Source organism: Rhinopithecus bieti, unplaced genomic scaffold (genome assembly GCF_001698545.2).
Source record: "Rhinopithecus bieti isolate Rb0 unplaced genomic scaffold, ASM169854v2 scaffold_7605, whole genome shotgun sequence".
In the NCBI taxonomy this organism is placed as follows: domain Eukaryota; kingdom Metazoa; phylum Chordata; class Mammalia; order Primates; family Cercopithecidae; genus Rhinopithecus; species Rhinopithecus bieti.
In genome coordinates, this window is record NW_016805506.1 from 1,287,588 (window position 1) to 1,298,170 (window position 10,583).

Below are 10,583 nucleotides of genomic sequence, written 5' to 3' on the forward strand. Positions count from 1 at the left end.
TTTCAGTTTAAAAAACACAGTGAAACTACATCAGAATTAACAAATGGAGTATTTTATGGGTAATTCAATTATGTCCTGATCTTGTTAAGTTTTGTAACCTCAAATGGGCTGGCAAAAAATTCAGAATATAATTAGCTTCGTTTTGAGTAAATCGTTCTAACTTCACTAATAATATTTAGGGTATTCCTGTGTTGGTAACACATGATGTTATGGTTATAGGACAAATAAATAGTTGCATCCTAATTTTATTTATTCTCTGTTTGTTCAAAGGATTCCCCAAATGATAAACACATAAAAGATAATGGCAAATGAAATACAAAGTACTTTTAATTACTTGTCAAGCTCCTACCTAAAATGCCAATGAAAATGATTACAACAATCTGTGGTGTGGCAGATACTTTAACTTAAATGCTAAAATTTGAAATGCACCAGACTAGAGGGATTCTCCTTTCTCTTAAGTTAAAACCCAAACATGCACTTCTGGAAATTTATCAAAGACAAAAAAGTACATATTATGAACTGAATGCTTGTATCGACCTCAAAGTTCACATGTTGAAAATTCTACCCCTCAAGGTGATGGTTTTAGGAGGTACAACTTTTGGGAGGTGTTTAGGTCACTAAAGTAGAGCCTTCAGAAATGGGATTCATTTTCTCATAAAATAGACCGTGAAAGCGTATTCATTGTTCTACCATGTGAGGACATGGCAAGAAGGCACTAGAAAGTGGACCCTCACCAGACACTGAATCTGCTGAAAACTTGATCATGGACTTTGCAGCCCCCAAAACTGTGGGGGGCTTGTTTCCATTGTTTATAAGTTACCCAGTTTATGGTATTTTGTTATTGCAGCCTGAATAGACTAAGACAGTGCATGAATGTGTACCAGCCAGCTTAAGAAAAATAATATAGGACTTTCACAGGAGACTTGTGGCATTTTACACATCTTGATGGACACATGAGGGAAGAAAGACTAGCCTCTTTTAAATGACATTTAAATAATCAGTCACCCTTCTCTTTATTAAATATGACTGGATCCCTTTCTTAGAATATGACACATCATATCAACAATTCTTGATAAACTAGAGATTTAATGAATTATTGAAAACAAATTTATTTTCCTTTCTATAGGCTTTCAAGTTTGGATATGAAAAGCAAAAATTAATGAAAATAATGACATTCCCAAATGGGATTTACAGAATTCACAAACTATCAGTAACCTTTATTAAATAATCAGATACAAACCAAGTAGTTATTTAATTTTGGATATGGTAGAACAGTTAATCCAAATGTGATTAGATCATCATATCTCAAATATATGTTCCATGAAATGTAATCAAGAACTCTGAAATTTTACTTAATTCTATTTCTAGAAATATCCAATTAATTAATGTTTTAGAGACACCATCTCACTCTCTTACCCATGCTGTAGTGCCGTGGTGCTGTAGCTCCCTGCAGCCTTGAACTCTGGGGCTCAAGCAATCCTCCCACCTCAGGCCCCTCAGTAGCTGGGATTACAGGTGTCTTAATTGCTAACATGATAGTATTAAGCAGTGGGGCCATTGGAGGGTGATTAAGTTATGAGAGCACAGCCTTCATGAATGGGATTGGTCAACTTAAAAAAGAGGTGCAAGAGAGTTGTTTGCCGCTTCTGCCATGTGAGAACACAGTAAGAGGCACCATGTATGAAGCATAGTGTGAGCCTTCACCACACAGCTAATCTACTCAACTTGACAGTGAACTTCCCAGCCTCCAAAACTGTGAGAAATAAACTTCTATAATTTATAAATTATCCAGTCTAAAGCATTTTGTTATATCAGCCAGGATGAACTAAGATTATATTTATATGTATATACAATGTATACATGTGCATATATAAACATATGTACATACAATGTATACATGTATATATATAAATGCACATGCACATACATATGGAAACAATATTCTTTATATATGTCTAGGAAAATCTCTTGGAGAACTGACAAACAAACACACACACACATACATCATGCTTACGGACAGTAGAATGTTTTAAGAAAGAGCTATGATGTCTAGTTTGGAAGCAAATGAGAAGATCCTATTCTTATTTAGAGATATAAAATAACTAAATAGATAAAAACGACTGAATTAGGAAAAAGAGAGAATGCTATGGGCTGATTGTTAAGAGACATGCTTGAATGTTTGGAATCTCCACAAACTTTTGTTTATTTAATGTAAGCAGTTAGTTTTCTGATTCTCATATTCCACATATCCACAAATAAGACTAAAAACTTTATTCTGTATTATCAAAACACAAAATAAATGTAGATGGAATTTAAAAGCCAAAGATGCTACAAAGATTTTGACTACATGATGACATAAAAAAGACAATGAAGTCGATGTTGAATAAGACAAAGGACAAAAGGTGATGTAACAGATACTGTCAATACTCTACCAAGCTCTCCGTGGATCCTTTATGCAGGTCCTGTGTGCTCTGCTCTGTCTTTTGAGTGATTCGTTTCTAACAGTGAGCACCTGTGATTAACTTTGAGGATGACTGTTGCATTATCACAGCACTTGCTTGGAAGGTGCAGATACTCAAAAGTATTAGACAGTCTTTATCTGCCTGTGATTGTTCTTAGCCAATGACTCTCTGTTGTAGGAGTTTCAACGCCTAGCTCCTTGGCCACAAGTACACAAATTCTGATAATAAGTTACACAAGAGCTTTCCCCAGGGACTTCCCTCAAGCATTCTTCCTTGAAATCGCTCAATTGCTTTGCATCCTCTTCTGCTCTGTCCTAATCTCCTATTACCTTACTAGATTGTTCTGGAAAGTCACTCATGAGGACATAGTTATCTCAGAGTCTTCTGGGAAACTCAAAATAAGACAGATGATGATTCCTCCTATTATGTATCACTTTATGGTTTTCTTTATTATATTACTTTATCTTCAATTCATCTTGTGAGGTGTTTATTTCAAAAATGGAAACGGTGAACCTCTAAAGGTTAAGTAATTAACCTGATATCATACAACAATTCAAGTGCAAAGTAAAATCTTAAACTTGAACCTTTCTCAGAATGTTAGAACACATATATTTTTTCAGTGACATCTATCCAAGTGTATGTTATTACAGAACACTTTCGTTTGCAAGATAGTTCCCCTTGTTTGATGGGAAAAATCTTGGCTTAATATCAAACACCAAGGAGATATAAGATAAAAACAAAATTTTAGGGAAAGATACGTTTATTTTACTTGCCTATAATATCTAAAGATGTAAGATCCTGTGAAATAAAGTTTTTAACAAATTGTTTTATTTGTTACCAATAGTAAGCATCACTTTGAATGACCCTAAAATAAAAGAAAAACATGGATAAATTACATTTCTGCAAGAGACAAAAAAACATCCTGTTTAACTATCTATCACTCTATCCAATCTGATGGACACTTAAAATATCACCCCTAGTGATTGCATTTGAAAGAAAATCACTTGAACATTTTAATCTTTTATAAGTTTATAAGTAATAAACTGAAAAGCTAAAGTCATTGGTTAAATAAACGGACTACTTGGTTACCAAAACAAATGTGAACATAGACTTTTTTTCTTAATTTCTGAATATTGATGTAAACTGACTGCCTACTATTAAAAAAACTCACCAGTTGTGCTTACCCAGCTGTTTTCCTGAAGTATAAGTGAGAGGCAGAGGATCTTAGTTTTTGATCATTTTCTGTTTAGCTGAGAACTCTTGAATTCTACAGAATATCGATAGTAAAAGGAATATGGTTCCTGTGTCAGTTGTTTAAACTCTACAGTAATAAGAAATATACAACCTTTTAAAAAAATGTGCAGGGCACAGTGGCTCATGCCTGTAATCCCAGCACTTTGGGAGGCGGAGGCAGGAGGATCACCTGAGGTCAGGAGTTAGAGGCCAGCTTGGCCAACATGGTGAAACCCTGTCTCTACTAAAAATACAAAAAAATTAGCTGGGCGTGGTGGCGGGTGCCTGTAATCCCAGTACTTGGGAGGCTGAGGCAGGAGAATCGCTTGAACTCGGGATGTGGAGGTTTCAGTGAGCCGAGGTCACACCATTGCAAGCCAGCCTGGGCAACAAGAGCAAAACTCTGTCTAAAAAAGAAAAGAAAAAAACCAAAACAAATGCATTGACGACTCTACCTTTAGTCAAGATAGAATAACTGGTACTGGACTGAGTCTCTTAAAGCAAAAATAGAGAACTGGACAAAATGTATGAAATGTCTTCAGACATTGGACAGAATTCTGGTCTCTGAGAAAAAGAGAAACCCAAGAGAGTTAAATGATTGCTCCAGTTTTCTACCGAAAGTAATTTCCCTAGCTGTAGCATAAAAGAGGCACAGTTTAGTAGTCTTATTGAGATGGACACACAGGAATGAATTTGGAGAAGCTAAAGTGGCTGACATATGTAGGGCAAATTATCAAAGTGAAGAGTACTCAAGAATTTGCCTAGAGTCTCCCTCAGTCTATTGCTGAATATCAGTCTCTAAATGTGCAGGATTAGAATGTAGGAGATTGGGCAAGGGACAATCATTGGTGATAGAACAACTACTTATGAGTCAAGCAACTCCTGGAGTTCACAAACATTTGGGAAGCACCCAAGTTCTGGTTATACAAAAAGGAGGAAGCATTATGAGTACCTGGAGCATTCTTTAAGAACCCAGAAAGCCCAAAACTTTAGAGTAGAAATGAACTACTCTGAATTAAAGTTGTGTGGTGGGAAAATATTGGCTTTATATCAAACACCTTAGATACATAAGACGAAAACAATTTTAGAGAAATATAAGTTTATTTTACTTGTCTATGATACTTGGAGACAGAAGACCCTGTAAAACATGTAGACATGCTAGCAAAACTTAAAACCAGTAAATTGTCTACTTTCTTAAAAAATCCACATTGGTTAAAGAAAAACAACAAAATCCAGCATGAATCAGTCAGTAGCAACAAAGCAAGCAATATTAGAGATGATAAGATTAGTAAATGAGGTCTCAAAGCACACATTATAAATATAACTATCTGCAAGGACTTAAAGGAAACATAAATACAATGAAAGGTAAAAACAAAAAAATTTAAAGACCAAGGGGGAAATATCTAAAGTTGATAAACATATGTAAAATGAAAAAATCACAAGGTAAGCTTAAAAAAATTTGGATATTGTGTTAAAAATCGAAGATATTTCAGTTGAAACCAAACAAAATAAAATGCAAAGAGAAAAATGACTGAAAGAAATTAACAGACCCTCAGTAAACTCTGGGGCAACATTGAGAAATGTAACAAAAGTGTAATTGGAGTACTAGAAGGAAATGGAAGAAAATGGAAAAGAAGCATTAAAAATGGCTTAAAATTTCTAAATGTTGTAAAGATATATGAAACCATGTATCCATGTAGACCAACAGAGCTGAAGGAGGAGAAACACAAATAAAACCATAACAATGGACATAATGATTAAGTTGCTGAGTGCTAATTATATATATAAAAAACTTAAATAATCAAGACGGATAGCTGAATCTTTATGGGCTTATAGTATCAGAGGACAGAGTTTGAGATAACCTGGCTTCTCTAGAAGCATGGGAATCACAGAGAAGGGGAGCACCTCTGAATAGGTGTTTTAAAAATCAAACTTTTGGCCAATCGTCAAATAATTCAGGTCCACGTGAGGATCTTAGAGATTGGGGGAAAATAAGGAGCAGTTGGAAGCTACATGAACAGAGTAGAGACATCATCAAGTGCAATAATGGCGGAGACAAAATTTGCAGTTTAAGTTTTGTGATATTAACTCTATTAAAACAAAAGTAACAAGAAACCTCAGAAGAAGGTAAAAGAATTCAGAGGCACCATGATTTATTTTATATAATGTCCAGTTTAGTTTTCAACCCAAAGTGTTAGACACAAAAAGATTCAGGACAGTGTGACACATTTCCATGAAAATAAGAATTCAGTCAATAAAAAAAAACGAGTGTGATTGAGATCAGAGATTAGATTGATGCAACAAATAACTACAAAATTACTAAAATATTTAAAGAAAAATATGGTTTTGTATCAGTGTGTAAACATATAAGTATTCTAAGAATTACAGCTAACTTAATAAAAAATTTACAGCTAAAAAGTAAGTGGTCAAAATTATTTACTGAATGAGTTTGTGAACACATTGTGTCTATCAGAAGAAAAGGATTTGTGAACTTGAGTAAAAATTAGTAACATTTTCATTATTGGAATAATAGGGAAAAATATATATTTTCAAACTATTTTAAGTTCAAGAGTACAAGGGCAGGTTTGCTACATAGGGAAACTTGTGTCATGAGGGTTTGTTGCACAGAATATTTCATCACTCAGGTATTAAGCCTAGTACCCATTAGTTATTTTTCCTGATCCTCTACATACACTCACCCTTGAGCCTCCAAAAGGCCCCAGTGTCTGTTGCTCTCCTCTATATATCCCTATGTTCTCATCGTTTAGCTCCCACTTAGGAGTGAGAACATGTGGTAGTTAGTGTTCTGTTTCTGTGTTAGTTTGCTAAGGATAATGGCCTCCAGCTCCATCTATATCCCTGTAAAGGACATAATCTCATTTTTTATTATGGCTGCATAGTATTCCATGGTGTATATGTACTACATTTTCTTTTATCCAGTCTATCATTGATGGCCATTGATAGATGGCCAGTCTGTCATTGATGGCCAAAGATTTCATGTCTTTGCTATTGTGAATAGTGCTGCACTAAACATACGTTTGCATGTGTCTTTATAATAGAGAGATTTATATTCCTTTGGGCATATGCCCAGTAATAGGATTGTGGGGTCAAGTGGAGAAAATATTAAAGAAAAATCTTAGTAGAAATAATAGATAGATATATTCCAGTTGTGTTTGAAAAACATTAACATGCAAGTTCAAGAAGCTCGACAAACATCAAACAGGATAAACTGTAAGAAAATACGTTTGCATCAAGTCAAAGCCAAAACACTAAAGTCTGAAGATAAAGAGAAAACCTGGAATAATCTGAAAAAAATATATATATTCCTTATAAGGAACAGCACTATGATTAATAGCCAATATTAATAATTATGAAGATCAGAGAACATTGGAATAACACATTTAAAGCAATGAAATAAGGAGTCAAAAATTTACATACATGAAAACTATCCTTTAAAAAGCAAGGTAAAATAAAGTATTTTAAAATAAACAAAACTGACATGACCAGCTGTCGGCAGATATTCCCTACCGTAAATTAAAGAAAAATCTTATGGCCGGGCGCGGTGGCTCAAGCCTGTAATCCCAGCACTTTGGGAGGGCCGAGGAAGGCGGATCCACGAGGTCCAGGAGATCGAGACCATCCTGGCTAACATGTGAAACCCCGTCTCTACTAAAAATACAAAAAAACTAGCGGCGACCTGGCGGCGCCTGTTAGTCCCAGCTACTCGGGAGGCTGAGGCAGGAGAATGGCGTGAACCCGGGAGGCGGAGCTTGGCGGAGCTTGAGATCCGTTCCACTGCACTCCAGCTGGGGCAGCAGAGCGAGACTCCGTCTCAAAAAAAAAAAAAAAAAAAAAAAAAAAAAAGAAAATCTTATGTCTGAAGGGAAATGTTAACAGATACAACTCAGATACAGGAGGAAATGAAAAGCAATAGAAATAGTAAGTATGTGATATAAATACAAACACATACAAATAGTACATATATATAGAGTTCTTCTATAAATTTATGGAAAGGAAAAATCCTTATATTTAAAGCCAAACTACCAACTTTTTTGTTTTCATTGAAGTTTTAAAATTTAATTTATGTGATGATAGTTATAAGCATTGGGGTTGGCATGGATGCATATTTTTACTAGTCTCTTTATTTTATCCAAATAATTCATTTATTAACTCTAAATATATTGGGATAACTTAAAGATGCATATCATCACTCTTGAACAACCACTGAAACATTATACAATGAGATGCAGCTCAATGAACCAATTGGAAAATATTAGGCAAATACCATTTACAATAGCATTACAAAAACCATAAAAAATTGAAATAAATGTAATTAAAAATGCTTACACAAAAATTTTAAAAATTATTGATGACAGGAAATCAAGTAAGGACCACATAAATGAAGAGATATACTATGTAACTACTGGAAGTGAATATTTTAAATACAGCAGTTCTCTTGGAATGTCCTATAGATTTAGGACAATTTTAATAAAAATATCAGTGCATTTTTTTTTTTTTTTTTTTTTTTTTTTGAGGACGGAGTCTCGCTCTGTCGCCAGGGCTGGAGTGCAGTGGCCAATTCTCAGCTTCACTGCAAGCTTCGCCTTCCCAAGGTTCACGCCATTCTCCCGCCTCAGCTCCCGGAGTAACTGGGACTACAGGCGCCCGCCACCTCGCCCAAAGCTAGTGTTTTTGTATTTTTTTTTAGTAGGAGACGGGTTTCACCGGGTTAGCCAGTATGGTTCTCGATCTTCCTGACCTCGTTGATCCGCCCGTCTCAGCCTCCCAAAGTGCTGGGATTACAGGCTTGAGCCACCGCGCCCGGCTCAGTGTATGTTTTTGTTGACATTAATAACAATTAAAAAAAATATAGAATTCAAATCACTTAGGCAGGCTATCCAAGACAATTTTGGAAAAGAACTATCTTGGGAGACTCAAACTGTTTTTGTGTCTTACTATAGAACTCCATTAATCAATGCAGCTTGATATTGGAAAGCAATATATTCCAGAAATATATCTAAATTTATATTTGTAGACCAAGAGCTTTGACTAAGTTACCAAACAATTCAATGGGAAAAATATTTTTAACAAATTGCATGAGAGTAACTGGACATGCATATGGATAAAATGAATTTTGATAGCTACCTCACATAATATGCAAACAATACTTCATGGCATCATGGACCTACATGTAAAATATAAAACTATATAGGAAGTAGCAGAAAAACAAATAGGAGATCATCTTTAAAAATTTTATGTGAAAGCCATCTTCTAAAATGGCTCCCAATAATTCCCATCTTCTGGTATTCATAACCTTAGGTTACCTGTTCTTGAGAGTGGATTGAATCAAGTGACTGACTTTGAATAAATAGAATACTACCACATCCAAGATTAGATTACAAGGGAGTATAACGTTCTGTTTCGCTTGTCTTGCTTGTGACATCTGCTGAAACAAGCAGCTATGTTTTGAGAGGCCATAGGCCCTCAGTCCACCAGACCATGAGGAGCTGAGTCCTGCTAATATCCACATGCCTGAGCTTGGATGTGAATCCTTCCTTAGCTGACCCTTGAAATGATGGCAGCACCATCAGACCCCTGGAAGGCAGCCTTGTTAAACAACAACAGCAACAACAAGAATTGAGCTGTGCTAAGGGTCTTTGACCCTAAGAAAATTTGTATAATAAATACTTCCTGTTAGTTACAATAAATTCATTTTAATACATGTAAACTGTGGCTTTTTAAAGATGATAAGCTTCGGTGCAGTCACATAGTAATAGATAACTGATACACTTGGAATGAACAATTTTAGGCAAAACACAGAACACATAAACTATAAAAGAAAACAAAAGTATAGACTTCATTGAAATTTAAAAATTCTGTTTCTCAAGAAACTACTGAGAAAATGAATAGACAAACCACAAACTGCCAGGAATTGAAATTACAATGAGACGCCACTGCCATTCACTGTTATTATTTTAAAACTTAAAGACAACATCAGATACAAAAGGTGGAATAACTTGACTCTCATGTATGCTTTTGGGAATAAAATCATATGTTACGAATACATTAGAAAATGATTTAGGCTGGGTGTGGTGGCTCACACCTGTTATCCCAGCATTTTGGGAGGCCAAGGCCAAGGCAGGCAGAACACTTGAGGTCTGGAGTTCGAGACCAGCCTGGCCAACATGGTAAAACCCTGTCTCTACTAAAAATACAAAAATTAGCTGGGTGTGATGGCATACCTGTAATTCCAGCTACTTGGGAGGCTGAGGCACAAGAATTGCTTGAACTCAGGAGGTGCAAGTTACAGTGAGCCGAGATCGTGCCACTGCACTTCAGCCTGGGTGATGGAGTAAGACTCTGTCTCAAAACAAAACAAAGAAACAGAAAAAAACAGACATGTAACCTATATGCACCAATTTTACTATAGTCAGCAGTGTTTTCCCCCAAATTTATGTTCATCTGGAACCTGAGACTGCTACTTAATTTAAAAATAGAATATTTGCAGATGTTTTTAGTTAAAGATCTTTAAATGAAAGGACTCTGGATTTAGAATTGGCTCTAAATTCATTGATTGGTGTCTTTATGAGGGAAAGGAAAGGTAAGATTTGGAAATAAAGACATCGAAAAGAAGGCCACTTGAAGATGGAAGCCAGCATTGGAGTCATACAGCACTATCCAAGAAATGTCAAGGATTGATGGGAGCTCCCAGAAGCTACGAAAAGGCAAGGAAGCGTTCTTCCCCAGAAACTTCGGAGGTAAGTTGCTCTGCCAACAAGTGATCTCATATCCTTTCCCCACTTTTTGATGGGGTTGTTTGTTTTTTTCTTGTATATTTGTTTGAGTTCTTTGTAGATTCTGGATATTAGCCCTTTGTCAGATGAGTAG